This window comes from Danaus plexippus, chromosome 15 (assembly GCF_018135715.1).
Source record: "Danaus plexippus chromosome 15, MEX_DaPlex, whole genome shotgun sequence".
NCBI lineage: Eukaryota > Metazoa > Arthropoda > Insecta > Lepidoptera > Nymphalidae > Danaus > Danaus plexippus.
The window spans coordinates 4,389,784-4,409,432 of NC_083547.1; the positions used below are offsets into that span (position 1 = coordinate 4,389,784).

At 30.2% G+C, this 19,649-nt stretch overlaps 1 long non-coding RNA gene across 1 annotated transcript; it reads right to left on the reverse strand.

Annotated features, from left to right (window-relative positions):
* Positions 1-465: 465 nt before the first annotated feature.
* On the reverse strand, positions 466-2,595 carry LOC116766616 (uncharacterized). Its single transcript, XR_004353260.2, has 3 exons — positions 2,272-2,595; positions 1,812-1,881; positions 466-1,608 (listed from the first exon to the last, which is right to left on the reverse strand). It is a non-coding gene; the product is annotated as an uncharacterized LOC116766616 (long non-coding RNA).
* Positions 2,596-19,649: the final 17,054 nt, after the last annotated feature.

Consider the following 19,649-nt stretch of genomic DNA (forward strand, 5'->3'; position numbering starts at 1 on the left):
TTATTTAGACACCACTCACGGACGGTGAAGAAAAACATCGTGAGGAAACCTGGTCTTATAATTTCAAATTATAAGATTGAAATCGCCAACCCGTCTAGAGCAAGCGTGGTGATTAATGCTCTAACCTTCTCCATGTGAGAAGAGGCCTTTGCTCTGAGCAAGTGGGCTCCGATAGGCTGATGATGATGATGATAAAACAAAAAAGACATTGTATGCGTTAAAACATTATTGTAGTAAACTGTTATATTGTATTAAGCCGTAATAATAAATTATGCTGTACAATAATTTAATTATTCTAGATGTTCGTTCTATTATAAATTGAAATGCGGCTAATGTTATTAAATGAATTATTTATCAAACCAATTAATCATTTATAAATCAATAAACTGTAAATTTGTTGAACATTAAAATATTAAGCAATGCTATTTAAAAGGATTTGAAAAAAGGGTTAAATCATTCCAATAATTAAAAGCTCCAGAAATAGTTGTTAAGGTTTAAATTAAGACCAATCCCTTTATTACGTAATATACACAGTAATTAAGACTGGACACATTTAAGTATTACTTATTGTTCGAATATCCTGTTGAAATAAGAAGCCTCAAAATATGAAAGTTCAAATCATGACTGTTCGGGAGTTTTCATTAAATCTGCGGGGCTGCAACAACTTATGTTAACTTAATTACAATCCATTCCGATGGAGAGAGTTTTACAAAATTCCATCTAAATCCTCTTATTCTCAGCTCACAGCACTCCAGAGGCTTCAGCAATACCAACATTACATTTCACAGTCGGGGACTAAAAACTATTGTACAATTTTAAAGCACATCATAAATGCTTTTACTATTCATAGCTCTAGTGCTCCCAAATAGTAATACCATTCTAAGTCATTTAATCAACTTGACATTTAATTAACATCTCATACCCTAACATTAAATTGTTCATAATGAGCCGTTGTTAGAAGGAACGGAACGAACGAGATTCATATAACTACCTTAACATTTACATGTCCAATTTATTTCAAGTCAAATGTACTTTTTGTAACCCCAGGCGTTATGACGGGATTTACAAATTCGTTTTTCATAAGCTATTAATAAAATAAATTTTTGGTTTAGGCTAACAATGTTGTAACCGAGATTCATATTAATGTTTATCGTATAAAATTCATAAAATATTCGCTCCTAATTATATAAAAGTGAGAATGATATGAGAATATTTATTAAAGTAAATTTAATATATCATACTTTTTGAGTATCGTCAAATCTTTAAATACTAAGCTATTATTAACATTGTATGGAGCATGTTAAGTAGCGAATAATTCAAATCCACTTGAACACAAAAGATGAGGGCGGAATGAGCAATGGTATGAAAATGTAATTATTTTATAGCACTCGAATAAAACAATGAATTTTAAGGCCTTTTCATCTTTAATTTATGGCTCAGTGAAGAACTTACGTAAAGCAGTCGTAGTTTCAGAAGTTATTATAATAATGTTCAGATATATTTTAAGTATGTATATTTCCCATTATAAATGAAAAAAAAAATATAATAGAAAACGATCCACAGTTGATTCTTGTTTGAGTTCTTTAATAAATCCTGCTGCGAATGTCCCTGGGGAGTTTGCAATGTTGATGGATAATTAAGTGGTATGTTAAAGCTTAAGATGTGTCTATATGAAAACATTATTTATACTGCTAAGAATAAAAATATATGTGTTTAATATCACTGAAATGGTGTTTGTAGTAAAAAAACATTCAATACCACTTTTGTTTCATTTCACATTGAAATTATGTAAGAGTAACCACTTAACTTACGTCCAACATCAAAATTGTTTAATATGCCCGCCCCTTTAGCCGCTGTCCCGCCAGAGTCATCCCAAAGGACCTGGCGATTAAATAAGATGCTGCTGAACAGGAAAATAACCGAACATTTTAATTTTCTAAGCCTTTTCCGGAAAAGTCAACTGAAGTTTCTTTGTCCGTAATAATTGAAATCATTAATTAAACTTTAAGCTCTCCCAGTAAAAAATGGCAATTGCTTTTAATTTAAAAAATTAACCAAAAATATAATGCACTATAAATATGTTATTTAAAATAATAACTTCGCTATGAAGAAAACAGTTTACAGTTTGCAGTTTGAAAACAGTTTGAAAAAACAAGAAAGCTCAAATTCATCTTCAAATATTGACTATCAAACAAAGTTATAAGAATTTGCATCCGCAAATAAGAGACAATATATTCAATTAATATAAATGTTAATTCGGCTGGCTCCTACCGTTTGTTTAAGAAAACGTCGTCTTGACAATCAGGAATTTGAAATTTATATCGGATAGCTACATAAAAGTCCTCCTGTGTTGTGTGTCTTTGCGAGTTTAAACTTGTAGCCAAAACTTCTTGTGGACATATAAAATAAACCTTTTGTAGTATAAATATGTATCACGCTATATTATATGCACGTAATCGAGATTATCCGCTTTGGTTTTATGAACACACTCATGCTCACATAATGTATACAGACTAATAGTGTTGTGGCCATATGGTTCTAGTATTTTTATAGATATCGCTGTGACAATTACAGGGTGATGGTAAAAGCGCATCTCGCCAGCACTGACGCGGCAAATTTGATCGCGCGGTTTCGGCTTACGAGCGCGTTTAGTTATGATCATACAGGGAGCTCATTTTATATACAATTAACTAAATAAAAATGATATGGCTCTATGTCATATTTAAGAGAAAAATATATTATCCTCCTATTAGTATTTAGTTTATAAAAAATATTTCTTGTTGTTTAATGTTATTCAAACTATTAATCTGCACTAATTAAATATAAACATAAGTTACAAAAACGGCATATAAAGAACAAATACATTAACTCCACTGAAATAAAAATATCTACGAGTATTTAGTACCTAAAAATGACTTTAAGAAAATAAATTATAATATATATTACAATGAACATATATAATAAAAATAAATATTTTCTATTTTACGAAATATTTTTTAAGTTAAAAAAAAAATATGACGACCTGTATAAACAATAGCGGGTATGATTCGAGCTCAAAGAACCGTGAAATTGGTTTATTCGCCCGATCCGATGAATAATTAATATCGTAAGTGCACCTCCACAAACGTATGTATAGCGAAACAAATAAAACGTCTTCAGACAGAACCGCGGTATTAGCAGCTACTATTTCAGCTTTCGTCTAAATACAATTGTGAATATTATTTGTCAAAGCTAATTATAATTGAAATTAAATTGCCGTCGTACGTGTGCGTTTGTTATATGTAGTCAAATTTCATTGAGTCCAAATATCACATGAGCTAATTATTTGTCATTACAGTTGCATATAAAACTGCGCGTTAGATATTTCGTATGGAAAACCTTAACATGCGTCTCTGTAGCGCTTATGGGATCGCATCTGCATTTATAAACCACGTGGGAAATAGCACTTGGTAGCGGCTTATCTTGAGAAACTTAACAATGACGAGTTACCGCATTTAATTGCATTCTAATGTATATGTAATTATTAATTGGCATCAACATACAAGGATATATCTATGCTACCTGGTCGGCTTACAACTGGGCAAGAATTAATGCGTTGTGAATAGTTACTTAATTTAGAAAAATTCCTACAGATATCTGAACGAGAACATCATTCTCATTAATATTAATGAATCAAACATAAACTTATTCCAGTAAATGCAGTGTTAGTGAACTAATAAAAAGGGAAATCGATTGAAACCAGCTAGCTCGGTTCGTTATAGATAAATATTTAATAGTTATTGTAAAGAAATAACAGTATACAGTAAAAATATTGCATAAAATTATTCAATGTTTTATCGCATGTCATTATTTGGGTAATACAGCATAATTATCAACCAATTTAACCGGCTAATGTTATATATGGAGCTATCGTTCGCACAAACGACACAATATCTCACCTGGCAGAGTTAATCTCTCCAATTAATAGCTCCCATCGAGGTGATTGCCGTGACTTTCATAACCCCACTTCGTACATAATGCCTTTCGTTGTAAACAATAAATAAACTTTTGTTACGATTTTCTAAAATTACAATATAATAGTACAACGCAACTGTTTGAAGATATTATTTACTTTGACATAAAATAAAATGTTTACCTACCTGTTTTTTCACAATTTTTTATTTTATTTTAGATACCTTTGAGTTATTCCAATTTTATCCCCATACTACAGTGCCAACTGCGCACACATCAGCCACGTTATATAGAAACATCCCCATCAATTCAACAGAAGGGTTGGAGATCTTGTTTAAACAATCAAAGCAAAATTTTGAGATTTCATCGCCTTTCGGCGGTGAATTTTAATGCCGCCATTAAAACCATTTCATTACTTTCACTATTGAGGGTCGGTCTTGATTGTGGAGAGGTAAGAAGACAAAGAATTAAGGAGCTGACGATTTTCAGCTATTATTCAATCTAAGAAATGGCCTGTAATTTTTTTTCCTCGTGATATTTGTCATCATTAAAATTAATATTTAAAATATTTCTCTATCTTTATCGTTAATAATTAGAATGTTGATAATTTTTCTAAGAGTACATTTTTGTTGATTAATAAGCCATTGTATGAGATGCTAAGAAAATAACACTGTGTATATTAAAGAAATATAATTATGTGGTAAAATTTTTCGTACATCCTTTACATGAATGCTAGAAACAAAACAGAATTCACTAAGACTTCGAACAAGTGGCTATAAACAGAAACAATAAGTTATTAAATATGTTTGAAATTCGTTTTCTATATTTTAATGGGACGTAAACTTTAGAGAATTTCCTTAAATGAAATCCCTTCCAACATATAAGATGTAATAAGTACATTTTAATTATTTGTTTATTATTACTTCATATTATATAATCCGTATAAATACTATCCCATTAGATAATATTTCTGGACAAGCAAGTGTAGATTAATGAAAGGCAGATATTATCTCGTTGATGATGAAGGTTATTTATAACTATTACTTTTTAAGGACAGCCTATATTAGTTCAAGGTTCATCCTAAGAACTGACAAAAATGAGAGCAAAAAAATTTATAACCACTGATATGCATCACGTTTCTCACCTTCAATTAATTCGCACAGTCAACGGGGAGCTCAATTGGAAGAATATAAATGGAATTTTTAAACGTTACCTTTAAAAGCGTGTTTACTCCACAATGAGGCTAAATACCCAGCGGAGATGGAAAGTTAAGGAAGAGCGAAGTGACAATAGTATTTGAGCCAAAATTGGGATCTGACGCATTTATTAAAGAGAAAACCGGCAACAAAGGAATGATATTGAATTGTAAGGAAAAGCGCCTCGAATGTGCGAAAGCTTTCTCGATGGATGGGGCTTTGCTAACAGCCTTATTTACAGAACATCTCACCCACGTACATGAAGATGAAATGTTCAGTTCCGTTTCCTCAATGGAGCACTGAACAAAGATTTCATACATGCTATATTGATTTGAATTTGGTATAAAGAGTTTTACATATCGGACATTGCTTGGATTGTTGATAATACCGTATCAAATACGCCTATGTATTCGAAGATTAATGTCATAGATCACACTACGTCGGGGGTCGTTGGTAGGTGACACGCACAAAGCACCTCCGACTTCTTTCATTGTAGATTAAATTCTTTGCTTGCCGCACACCTACCGCTTAAACTTGCCTCCTTTTAAAGATATGCTATAATTTATATTCGCAGATATATTCCTGGAAAAACGTTGTAGCCACTGGAAAATTTAATTATGTCATTTTCCTAACTATTATTTAAAGTGTAACTTTTCTGCAATATCAATTGAATTGAATAAATTATATGATGTTTTCTAATAAATTAAATGAATTTTTGTAAATGAGGCAACAAAATTTAGTTTTAACACAAGAAGTACTGAATGTTTATTATGCGTATATTGAATTTATTTCCTTCGCTTCACAACTTCTTGTAACAAAACATCTTCGCTTTCACTGTAACACAAGATCTGTTAATATCCGATCTTTCTCAGCTTAATCTCGCTGGTCGCGGATTTAATACATATTTCATTGGAATATTTCACGAGGTATTACTCGCTGCCAGTGTTTGTTAGAAGCCAGTTTATTACGACTTTACCGGATTGTTTGAAAGTCTTTGGAAGTTTTAAATAACGTTATGAAAAGAAAAAAAATAAGAATACAATGTTATTGTACCTAAAATTCACGTGTTGCATTATTCAAGTTCACGTTCTATATAATACAGTCGTGTATATTGTAATAAGCAAAAACCCATCAACATTTGTCAAGTGGTATTTTGTCGTGTTTCAGCATGTGAGCACAATTGTTGCAACTTTAAATCAAACAGTTCATGCAGTCGTTAAAGACACGTGCGCTCCTGGATTTAGGGACTGTTTCCAATGTACTGATATAATATAATGGAATTTTTATTTAGTTAATACAATACTTTCCCCTGATAATTTTACCTTGGAATCAGTATGGAATCGAAAGTTACAAGGAAACATTTGAGTACTTATGAATATATTTTTTAAACCTATATATAACGTTTTCTTTTTGGTTTAGTGTTTAAATCAGAATTTAATAAAATAAAAACATGCGCTTTCAATTAAAAAGTATTATGATTAACAGTTAGTTAATCAAGCTCTCAAAATCTTTGACCTATTTTTGTTAGTATGCAAGTTCATGTATGATGATGGAAAAAAAATACAGACAAATTGCACATAATTGTAAGGTCCTTATATAAAATTACGTTTTTAAGCCTATATTTAAGGTATGAAAGTTTAACTCTTTCTTATTTGTCAATACAAAGGAAACACACAATAAGAATAATGAAAGTACAAGTAAATGGACTCGTTGTAATTATAATAACTTGTTGTTATTTATCACTGCGTCTTGCCCCTACTTTCGGATGTTAAGCAGGTGCTAGGAGATAAATGTTCCTTCTCTGCAATTGTTTTAATTTTGTTATTTACCGCATCTTTATACAGAATCATCTACCTACTAATTTATTAAGGTTGGGAAACGCAACCCTAATACCCTAATATCCAATTAATAATAATATACTAAGCAAATCAAAGCTCATTTTTTTATTTATTCGTAGCAGTGATTTTACGAAATAACAACAAACTGCGTCTGGTTAAAAGGCATTCAATACATATGCTGATAATGATAAAATATCGCACAGACATACAGAATCATAGCGATGAAATTGCCTGTCATGGTTTAGGTTCCAATCTCGTTTTTTCTACACGCGTAGTGGATTTAGGCGTTAACAGAGGCTCGCAAATCGTACTCAATGTGCCGGCACTAACGTTACGGCTAACGTATTCGTCGCGGTACAGAATGGATAGTGCCCTCTCATTAATTAAGGGATGTTACGCACATATAATAATGCACAAATAGTACGCTGCCTGGAATAAAATGGAATTGCAGGGTTTGTGTAAGTTCCTACTCTGTACTTATTTGTTTTTAAAATAGGTGCCCACTTTTTCGTAACCTGCTTATCTTAACGAATTAACTTTGGAGGAGAGTAGTGTTGTAATATAATTATAAGGTTGCTATTGACAAATATTCTTAAATTATATATATATTTATATCCCATAACTCGCTTAAAAATAAAATTATCTTAAACGATGCGTTTAAGATAATTTTATTGTAAGACTGTTAACACTGTTAACACTGTTAACACTGTTAGTCGATATAACTAGTATCAAATAACAAAATTATTTTTAAGTAAAAAATTCGACTTCAAAAAAGCAACACAGGAACTAAACAGCAAAAAATATTTTTTCCCTTAAATATTATTTCCTAATGTTACCTACGTATATGATTAATTATAAATATATGCACTAAAATCAACTAAATACCTAATTTAGGTAAACGAACCCTATTTTTATTTACTTTCCAAAAATACAAATACTTTTTAGTTCCTGTTTTTGGACTCGGTTTTGTTACTTAAAAATAATTTTATTTCTTGCTTTTAGTGTAATTATAAAATAGGTAAGAAGGATAGAGTAACTGTTTGAAGATTGGGAGATATTTCTTACGTGCATCTCGTATGAGAAAAAGTCGAGCTCAGGAGTCTGAAACTGGCAAAAGCGCAATAAAGAAAGAAAAACAGCATGACGTCTTCCAGGGTTTTCCGAAAAATGTTAAGAAAGACTCTCAAATGCGCATTTATATAAAAATAATAGATTTTCCTTAATTTTTTTTTATTACCAATTTTAAAATTTTTAAAGGATTTTTATAAAAACCTAATTTGAAGACCATGGACCCACCGGGGGGATGCAGCCTTTCAGATAAAACAAATGGTCTTAAACCGCTGTAGGAGTATTTTAGAAATCGGGGAAAATAAACAAAAAAAGATTCCGACTAATTGAAAACATGGTCCTTTTTGGAAGACGGAAAAATATAAATTAAATACACAAGAATATATTCTTAAGATGATGTTTCCTTTTCATGTGGTTTTTTCTTGAATATGTCTGAAAATTTAATAAAAATCGACTTGTTGGATGAAAATATGTTTTATAAAAGTAACCTTCATTGATATAACGCTTGCTGCGACTTCACAATTTTCTATATTTGTTATTACAGTGCTGCGCCGGACACCATCGGATTTATACCGGGCTTAGACAAGCAAAGCGGCTTTGTCTTTGAGACAAACGAACGCTGTATTGAGGGTACAAGGAAATTTTATTTCGCATTACGAATACAGCATCGTTATGTTCGAGTGCTTTTGTTTTTCTTGCTTTCGTTACGTTCAGAAATTTTATATCCTTTTTATTATTTTTAAGTAAAAATTTATATTTTTTTTATGTATCATTATCTTTTTCTTCATATAAACAGTGAGCTTAGCTACGATAAAATAATAATTTCTATTTAATTTTATTTATTAATTTTTTTTTTCTACTTAAAATTCTATTTACATAAAAACTTATCGGTATAGTTTGATTAGATTCAATTATCATTGTTGTAAATAGAAATTGTATATTTGTGTTTAAATTAAATCAGCTATCTTTATCACAATGTACAGTCTAATATTCGGGCAAATATTATCAAACGGCCCGTTATATCAAAAAGGAATGCAAACATGACCTTTTGTTGTTATTGTTTAATAACAAAAATCAATAAGTCCGTCCGTCAGTCCAGGGTCCGAGGGTGACCAATCAAAGGGTGCCAAGTAATGTTATTATGAATTTCCAATTCAAATAGTTCACTGAGATTATATTAAATATATTATTTGTAGAATCGTCTGTCCTATGACTGAAAAGCGTCAAAGTATAATAATTCCTCTGTGATGGAAAAAATATATACAAATTATTTATAATATTAATTTATGTTATTATTATAATTTATAGTTTTTAACATCACATCGGTGTATTTTTTTTATACTATATTAAATAAATTCTTCAAACAAAACCGGTGCAAATATATAGTTAATGAGGTACCCGTGCCTCTGTGTAACTTTCTGATAAATACCGATAATCCCACCCCGAAGTCGGTCCGAACTCGGCAAATATTGACCATCTTGGACTTCAAATTCTGTTTGATTTGTAAAAAATATTCTATTCGCTCAAGGCAACAAATCAACAAAATTTAAGTTTACTTTTCGAGAGTTGAAAAATTAAGGCCTAATAATTAATAGTTATTTCAGTGTTCCTGATACTAAAACCTTAATTACAAAGATAATTAGAATGCAATCCCGCTGCTCCAGCACTAGTCATTAAGGCGCTCATGGCTGTCGGGACACGTGTCGAGTCAGTTTGCCGACAAGACACAAACATCTTTTTCTTAATGAACCGTCTTGGCAACCACCACGAGACACTGTTCTCAAAAATTTTTGGTTCCGCAACGAAACCGAGGACGTGACGGGGTTTTGTAAGTATGTCAATCTTTGTTCCAAATATCCGCAGTTTATAAATTCAAGTATACATAGTTTAACGTGAAATGTTTTGAGTAAGACCTTTATAGTATTATCATTGTCTCTTCCCGTATATTAAACTAGATTTCTTTTATTATTACTAGAATATAAGAGTTCACTTATGATTATTATGATTAAAAAAAAATACTTCATTTTAGTGTAAATAATTAACTTTCTATTTCACTGTACAGAAACAGTACTTTTAATCTAAAAAAGAATTTCTTTATTTTTTATTTCATTCAAGACAAAACTTCTGTTCAAATTCAACAATAAATTCAATAGTATATTTAAATCCGATAAACAATTTTAATTTATAAATATCAAAACTACGCGGCGACAGATACGAAATTCCCTTATATAAAGGCAGATACTTTTTTCACTGTTTTTCTGAGGAACAAAACAACGAAAACTCTTAGTCAAAACCAACCATACATTCCAATATCGACAGGAAACAAAACAAATGTTTTATCGGTCGCTTTTGTAAGTTTTAATGAAACATAAAAATGCCAACAATTTAATCTGAATCTGACTGCAGTCAAAAACGACGAGTTTCTGAAAACAAAAAGCTCGGCTATATTTGTTGTCGCAGTTTCGTTGTCATCTAAACAAGTTTTTGAAACAATTCTCATCTATCGGCCGCCTCGGGGCTCATCGGGTTTCTTAGGAAGTTTCTCCAAGTGTAATCAAAGGATAAAACCTTCTGTAGCAAAGTCAAGTGGCTGCATAAAGGGAAAATTCACTTACTTCCTATAGCGGACGTCGTTCCAAACATTGAGAATGATCGCTGGTCGCAATAATGTCAAAGCATTTGCTTCTATATCGTATTTGTACACAGATTTTAATAATATTGCCTTGTAAAGCAAAAATCAATCATATCAATATATAGTTATTTATTTCATTATAACAATAATCCTTTATATCAAACTAGCTATTTGACAAAACCAAACAAAACAACACCAAATAAATAAATAAAATAACACGCCAACGACTCTTTGATCGCGTGTATTATATTTTTGTAAATAGAACAAACAAAAAAAATCATTTCCACAATCATTCCTAAAGACTAACGAGAGGATAAACCTATCTGCCGTAACGCGATTATTCTCTTTTATATAAAGTCATAGTTGGTTCAGCGAGTGAATTTGCATAGGAATGGCAGATTATAGAGCCACCATAGGCTAGACCTAGGTTTAGCCAGGTGCTGGAATGGCACTAGTCTAACTTTACGAAATGCACTCAGTTACTGCAAACAATGTAGCCTTTTCATGTTAAAACCACCCACTTTATAAATTTGATTGCGATCTTTGTTTCAATTTATTAAGATACTTAACGCGATTAATATTATTTTACATGTAAACTTTAATATTAAGAGAGTTCTAAAAACCCTGTGATATAATTATAGTAAAATATACATATTATTTTATACTAGTATACAATTTTCGTGTAAATCCTTTATATATGTTAATGATAAAGGCTTACATTTTTACGCGAGTTTTTAAGCAGTAGGTTAACTAACAATTTAATAGGCTAACAAAGCTTATAGATTTCTATTTATTGGAAATGTATATATAAGCCAATCAGTAAATCGTATAAAACAGGTGCAAACAGGAATCGAACCTCGCATTGACGAGATTAATTAGCTAATAAGAAGAGTAAACACGGAGTCAAAGAGACGCATATCGAACCGTTTTAGCGATATTAGTCTCTTTGGAGTTCCTTGTTTTTTTATTTCCATATGATATAATAATTGAATTCCTAAGTAATAAATTCGAACGTATCGAAAGAAAACTTTATATAAACAAGTTTTATTAAATGTCTTTATTATATCCAATCATATTTAATATATATATATATATGAAATCGTTTTTATTTCACAAGAAATAAAAAATGTTAAAATATCACTTGTTATTTTATTTTAGGTTTTGAATGTAATTATACCACTGACTTTAAGAACTTGTTCATGTATTTTTATCTATATTTTTATTTGTTTAAAAAGATACGGAACCAGAGCAATTTATAAAATAATCAGAGGAATGAAGCTGCAATCAAGAAATGACCCGAGATTGAATGGACGTCGCGAACAAATATATACTTCAATAGAACACGTAATATAGATGTTAGATATATGTATCGTAAAGAAAATTAACGTAAATACCATAATGTATTAGTTTTAGGAATGATTTCTTACTAAAAATAGTTTAAGAAACAAATATATTGTCTGTAATTTAATACGTCAAATAAGAACTTACTTTTGTTAACACATTGTATTTAGACTTTCGTTCTCTTACAAAATTGCAATTCCTTTGGATGGAGTCAATTCTTTAATGCCAAAGTTTATCATAAATAAGTGTACTCGTATACACATAAATCGCTATGTTATATTGATACTCAGTAATCCTCTAGCTACTTCCTACTGCTTCGTCTGTCCATCAGGATACTGTCATTAAATATAAGAAACTTAAAAATTATATCATACTTCATAAACTTTTCTATGAAACCAAACATTTTAAATACTAAACAATTGTCACTATATATTTAATATCGAGACATATCGCATTTATTTGTATTAAAGATAAATTATACACAAAAAAATCATAAAACGAATATGAGAAGGATAATCTTTGGTTACATCAAAATATGGACTACAACGACGTTGGGTATATTTCTATACATTTGACAAGAGACATGTTATGTGTTAAAATACCTGACTACATTCACCAGCAACAGGGAACCATGAAATAAGTTACAGGTCATAACCCGGAGGTAGCTTGTAAGGGTCACAGGGCAACTTAGTTATTTGCCAAGCCGCCGTTCTAGCAGACGTCGTTATGGAGTCGTCTCCAGTCGACAGTCGTTAACTTCTATATACCTGAGAAACTAACATTCCCCTTAATTCGATGTAATTTAGCTTTGAAGTCAAAGTTTAATGTTATAATGTAAAAAAATATTATTATTATTTTCAGCTGTTAGCTCTGTAAACGTTATATTTAATTTTAAAAAATTGTGTATAATACATGTATACACGGGTTGCTTGATTGCTTTTGAATATAATCAATAACCACAAGATAATTACATTCAAAACCCACCAAGTGTTTGATGCCCTGATTGAATGTTTATTTATTTAACGATGCATATAGTCTTATATCCAACAGATAATACATAAATGCTTTACGACCTGCTTTTGCAGCCTTCACAGACAACATTATTTTAATTGACCCATTAATGAACCATTTCAAACTGAACAAATAATCAAATAAAAATGTAATTTTATAAAAATATTGTAATTAATTAATTTTCTTATGCAACTTCTCCATTGTTAGAAACTATTCGGCAAATAAGAAACATAAAATTTATTTTTATAATTATTCCAGAGCTCCAAAGTGAACGTATATAAATAGGCTAGTTAAGATTGCCATAGAATGTACATTTACATTGGAGGAACTTTTTTCACGGTATCTTGAACTTTAATTAAAAGCTGAATTACCTGAATCAAGTGCATACGTCTAGAAATATACACCATTTGACAGTTTATTTACCTAGCGATATTTATTCACCGTGCAAAACCAATTACTTTTTTATTTCGAACTAAAAATATTTGCTGACTGAAAAAGTAGGTCTTCCTTCATAATATAAATATCAAGTTTAAGCCGCTTGTAAAATTTTAAATATTATTCCAATTATTATAACATAATAGACGCATAACATAATTCCATAATATATGACTGAAATGATAATTATTGTTATCAGTATTAAAAGAAGGTAAAGTAATAGATATAATAACGTGGGTTATTAATTTGGTCTGCAATATAAGTATCGTCGGCTACTTGAAGCACTTTATCTATCACCGGCAGCTGCAAGATGTTCTCCTGGGGCAGCAATGAATAGATCTAATCGTGTCTTAGAACACCACCAATGTTCACCAGAATATGTGCCAAATTGAATTTCTGACGCAAAATTAAATGAACTAATCATAATATCTTATGACTCCTTTTATTGGATCTCAATTCATTTAGTACTAAACTATATATTTATTTTTTATAATCACATTCAGTTTTATAATGGCAGAGACAGCAATTTTATTTGAAGACAAACAGTAAAGTTAAACCATCTATTGAGACAATGACAATTGTCTGTCCTCCGACGAAAGTCACACCTTGCTAAATAGATGTCATAAAATTTTCACCAATTTAGATTCGTTGGGGGTCGAAATGTTCACCGTCGCTGTATAATAACCACGTTAAGCGTGTTTTTTACGATATAAGAACAGGTCTGCGATGTTTTTTCACTTAAGATAATGTTACGTGAAATCTTTATAAAATAAAAATGGTATTTTTCTATATAAATTACATTTTCAGATGAAATGAAAAATGAAAATAATAACAATTTAGCGTTAATAGTCTGGCTGCATTGTGAATTGCCTTATTAAACAATTAAATCACAATTATAAGTTACAAAATATTTTAATCAACTGTATTTTTGTATTACCACTATTAGCATATTTAAATTATTGTTACGCTACATAATCATCTAAATATATATAGTAGTTTTTGCCATTAACCAACCTTCAGGGACATTTATATTTCATTCAGTATGTATATGTGATATTTCTTAAAATATACAAAGCGTCTAAGATATAATAAAGAAATACAAAAAAAGAAATTGTTAATCGTTCAAATTTACGCTTCCATTACCAAAATCGGTAACTCAGAAAACAATTGGCCGCACATACCCAACCAAATTGCATTTCCAATTCATAAGGGTAGTTATCCCTCCCCTCTCTCACGTTCAGAAATCCTTATTTCTCGCCCACCCAGCAAGGATCTCATCTATGAATAATTTTGTTGGAACTTGTTGACTTAATTTTATATCGGCTTCTTATCTTTTTTAACGGAACACATTCTGACTCGGTGATGTTGTATAAAAATTACACATTTGTGAAGTGGAAAGGAAAGCGTTTGAGCAAAAAGTGCGAATTTATTTAAACTAACCTGAATTTTCGTTTGTTTTTGAAACGTATGTTCATCAGTTGATATAAAAATTGTTTTACAAATTTAGTATTATACATTTTAACCAATGATGCGAAGACGAACAAGATTATAAAGCATGGTTAAAAAGGCTTTTCAGTTTATTTGCTTGAAAATTCGGCTATCTTCTAATCAAGAAATAAATATTGTTTCAAGTATGTAAAAGGAAAGACAACATAGCAATGGGATTGCCATGAAAGACAGAATTCATTATTAAATTAAAAACTTGAATCTAATTTTTGTTTTCCCATATGTGCTTCTGTCTATATGTCTGGTTTAACCTTTTGCAATGGATGAACGAATTCTATTTAACCTTTCATTGACTTATAAAGGTCCCATGATGGTCGTAGGAAAAATCTGATACGAACCCGCAAGAGACCGCTTGTCAACAATAATTACCAATCACTATCCTATAAGCTCCCCATATTCTAATGGAATAAGAAATTCAACAACGAAATTCTTAGAAATATTTAATAGGAGAAAACATTAAAATAAAGTAATTCTGAAACCCGATAATAAATTCAGGATTATTAAATACCATCAACAAGTTTTAATTTTGTAAAACTAACCATATGAATATAGTCCTTAATTACATAGTGTTAAATATAATAATAGGATATACAGAAGACCCTATAATAGTTGTTTAGGGGGAAGTACTTAAAGTTTGTAGCTGATAGGATACGGTGAACAACTCTATAACAACGTATCTTTATCGAAACACGCTTTATATTATAGGCATGAGATACAGAACTTGTATATCTAGATATCGGCGTAACTATTGCAGAACTTGAGGTAAGTTTTAAACTTGAGCCAATGAAACACAAATTCAAAAGCATATTATTTGTTAAATAATTTGTATTATTTACTCATTTATTAGTTCAAATAACTCAACAAAACTCCAAGCTAGACTATCCATTAAAATTAAGGTTTTAGTTTAAATAAAACCTAAAAACATTCTAGTTTCCACGGGCAGTAATATTTATAATATAATTATGTTTCAATAAATTTATTTACTGAAACATAATTTTAATATGAAATAAAAACACGCAATGATTCGAGTGACGCGTTATGCAACGCAGTAGAAGGCTTTTGAATTTTCCAACCAATTACACGCCTCTCGTAGTAACGGCCACTTCAGATCACGTTACATTGCCGGAAAATATATATTTTATTTTATAATTTGGCCTTCGTTCCTCTATCATAAGTAGACTTGGAATTTGAGATGTTAGAAGTTAGGGATATCCAAGCTCAATTATTCCACGTTATAAAGTACGTCCATTTAAATCAAAAGTCAACAAAAAGACGTGACCATAGACCTGACCCGGGCTGGACCCTCAAAATCGCCCGGTCATAGGCTATCTGTCAAATGTAAGTGACGGCCGAAGTGACCTGACATTAATATTCGCTACGAGACCTCCGCAGACAATCGTCTGTCAAAACTTGCGAAATGTGTACCAACCAACTGATCCCAGCTTTAATATAGAATATTAAGAAAAAATAATATTAAGTAATAAGATTTAATATTACATAAAATGACACATCGCAACAAAAATTCTACAAGTTAACTTCACAACCTCAGACAACATTGCATAAATTTATCATTTATCCAAAAATGAAATGACTTATAAAAAGAAATTTTAAGGTTACCGAAAAAAGTTTCTTAAAAAGAATGCCTCTATAAAGTCTATATTTTATAAATAAAACGGTATTTATTCAAACAATCCGATTGATTCATTAAACGTCGAAATGAAAAACCAAACAGGCAGAGGCGCTCAAGTTAAACTCGTTACCATCTGAACGGTTAAGCGGTGTAGACTGAGAAACCTAACACTACATTTCCTATATATTTAATATGAATTGCGTTAATTAAATCACGACACCCATAATTTATGTTTGATATATTGTATAAATTCCTCATTGTATCGCCCTTCACTATAAGTAACAAAACTTATACGTATTTATTGAAGACCTTTAATACAACCTTTTTTTATATTTCTTAATTAATCGATCATATTTTTAAATAAGATTCTGATACGTCACAGAAAATTTGTCGACTCTTGTACTACAATAGTTAAACGTTACAATTTGCATCGTCCGCTTTTAATTCCACGCATATGGAGATTAAAAGCTCCCAATAAATACGATACGAGATCAAACTACGGTTCATTTAGCTTTACTGAAAACAGTTATATAAATTGCAACTGATGCCATATGAAATTTCTATTATAACCATCGGAAGACTCTTTTCATTTTTAAATATGACGAAACATCAAAAATACTCCTAATAAACAGATTATGCGGTAAGAGAATAATCATAATTCGAAACAGCTTATTGTCAACCTTGCGGCTCCTTATTAATTCTCATTAACAATATTTATAGTAACAATGGAATTAATCTCGAAAATTTATACTGTTATCAAGATGGGAAGAAAATAATCAATTCATATAATTACTGAGCGGGTTGTTCATCTTACAACACGAAACTTAGTTTGCATAATACGATATTTACACCATCTCAAAATCTAAATGAATAAATCATAATATTAAATAAATAATTGGCAACACGTGAAGTTTCCCATGGAAGCCTGGTGCGCGGTGGCGTGTAATGGTATTATGGCGTCCGTTATATTGCAAGTTAAATTCACCAACAATGCGACATTTTCATTATTTAAATTTTAATCCCTAATTGTTAGTAGCTTTTGGTATTACACGGACCGATGCACTCGAATGAAGTTTTTCGACGGTACTTTATTTTAGCTCTATTACGGAGGTCAATTTATGATTATAAATTTTTTATGTTCTAACATATTAAATATTTTATATCAAAAATTTTTCATAAACATTATTTTGGTAGTCTTATATGTTACAAATTATATTACCATATACTGGATTAACACGTTTAAACACAAAACATCAAATCTTTAGGACGGACAACGACGCCGTTGGGATCAAAAATATTGCCGCACACATTAACATATGAATTCAAAGTGTAATAAAGGAATAATATGCAAATAAAGGATCGTCATTGTCATAAAACGAGAGCAAGTTGTTTACAATCGGGACTTGTTTTAAATAACATTCGAGTTACAATTAGATTAAAGCACTTAATTAACATTCTATCTGTTTCCAGACCTGAATACTGTGATGAATTCCCTCAATACACACTTAAATGTCTTTGTCTGTTATTATATAGTAATAAAATTATTATATACACTAAAAACCTGTTTCGTTTCTAGAAAAAACAGTAAGAAACAACCCTGTTCCTGCTATGTTATATAAAATTATATTATATTTAAATAAAACAAAATGACAGGATGAATATGTATTAGAAATGTAGAAAGTAATGAATCGAACTCTTTGTAATACTAATGTTTTTAATATTCAGATACGTCAAAAAAATATTATGAAGGGAAAATCATCGCATAACCTATCATCAAATACAAGCCATTAACATAAATATCTAAAGTAGATCTTTCATTTCCTATATTTAAGAAAAGTTTAATCACCTCTTCACGATCATAAAATACTTGAATCTTAACTAAAGATGTTACGACTTTGAGTGAAAACCATAATTCGCTATTTGCTGGCTGAGATAAAATTAAAAAGTAATAAAAATGCAAATTAAGTAAGTTTTGCACGGAATGCTGTGGTGATTGCAGTAAAATGTTTGCTCAACTTTTGATACGAACCCTTTTTATATTCCGAGTATTCAACACCAAGTTTGCTAGTTTCCATTAATTATAAACTATGGTAATAAAATCAATACCTGGCAATTTAATTTATTTTAAAATTATTTCTCAATGTAGATTGTTTAAATTTATGCACTATGGTTTTATAAATGTGCATTGTATTCTTACTTAAGTACAAACTCAATGTAAGATATTAAAATATCGTCTGAAGGGGTGTACACGCATATATGGACATGTATCTCAATAATTATATAAGAAAAAATATTTTTACACGAGTTTATTAAATTATAATCAATATTAAACTGCATTTAAACACAACATATCTACTTACTTGTAAAATAACTATTAGTTATCGCTACTAAATATAACAGACAGTAAATAAAAATTTAAGTTTTAAGAAAAATACACACTAAAGATGACAATAGGACGCCATTTGCATAACCTTATTTATAGAAGCTTAAAGCTTACAATATTTAGACTGAATCAACCACGATAGAAATATTACCCACAAGTCAAATGCCATATTTCAAGCACAGTAGTTTTGTCTTTATGCAAAAATAATTATAAAAATCACTTGTAAATTTCTAAGTTATTCTGTAAAAATGTTTTAAATAAAACTCAAAAATAAAGAGAGAACATTGTTAAAAGAAAATTAAAAAAATTCCCAGTTCTAGTTAAACTTTCTTAGTTGATAAACTTTGCATGTTTTAACTAGGTAAATATAGCTATAATCCCAACATAATTGTTAATAATAATAATATTACTATAACGTTATATCTATCTTTAATTTAAAAACATTTAATTTTAATATAAAATTAAAATAACATAGCTTATTAGCTGTCACAAATTTTATGAATGGGGTAGACACTGTCCAATTTCACGGACCAGTGCTCGCAGTATATCTGAATATTATCCGGGGCAGAACAACTTCACTTAGGTTATATTATAAGTCTGTATATCTTAGTGACTTGGCAGTGTCAAATGTCAGTATTAAACTAATACGTCATCACTC